The sequence below is a fragment of the Aplysia californica genome, unplaced genomic scaffold (assembly GCF_000002075.1).
Source record: "Aplysia californica isolate F4 #8 unplaced genomic scaffold, AplCal3.0 scaffold00053, whole genome shotgun sequence".
Classification (NCBI taxonomy): domain Eukaryota; kingdom Metazoa; phylum Mollusca; class Gastropoda; order Aplysiida; family Aplysiidae; genus Aplysia; species Aplysia californica.
In genome coordinates, this window is record NW_004797323.1 from 354,288 (window position 1) to 355,305 (window position 1,018).

A 1,018-nucleotide genomic window follows, 5' to 3' on the forward strand; every position below is an offset into this window, starting at 1 on the left:
CCCCCCATAATATTCACGGACGTAGACAAAATGACCCATCACAAACATTGAAATTTAAACATCTACAAGCAAAGATTCCACTCCTTGCTCCGTTTTTCCTATCAAACATCTATCGTCCTGTTTTGTGTTTGTTACTCTCTAATCATCGGCATGCACTTACATGACCTAATGATGTTGCAAGTGAAAACGGTTACTAAAACAAAACAAAACTTAATACAAGTAGAATAGAAACCACCCGTCATTCGAGCCAGAGGAAGACCAAGAAGACACAGTTGGAACAATAAACATACGCTGTGGCAAAGAACCCCCCCCCCCCCACCTGCTCTTTGGGCTTATTTCCATTGAAAAATACCCATCTTTCTTAAACAGCAGTTAAGGATTCGAGATTGAAAAGGCAGGGGTCACCTGGTATCAGAGGTAAAAAATTAGCGAGAAAATGGCCGCTAAAGTTTGGTGACTTCCAAAGCTGTCCTGTCCTTGGAAACTGCAAATTTTCTTTTATTTTTGTGGTCTTTGATCAATGTAAATGTTGGTTCTTCAGCTGAATCCAATCAAGAATGTGCTTTTGCATGGAAATATAAGGTGTTGAGCCCAAAACAAAACAAAAACAGATCTAAAAACAAAATAAAAATTAAAAAATCATCCCAGGGGTGATAAAAAGTCGGTTTCTTAGATATAAAAATAATGTTGACGAGCGTATGATTTCACCACGATGGCTTACATTTCTCGTCTGGTTGATGATGATGATGATGATGATTACTACTACTACTACTACTACTACTACTACTACTACTACTACTACTACTACTACTACTACTACTACTACTACCCTAGAACCCCACCTGTCGGATCTTTGACATACACACACCTGGGTCCCCAGTTGGTGAAACCCGACGTGTCATTTTCTCCATAGCACGTGCTGGATCCATAGGATATATATATATGTGAGATGTGCTGACAAAATGAGTTACTTCTCACGACCCAAGAATGGAGATGTCGGTCAGATTTATAGATGTTC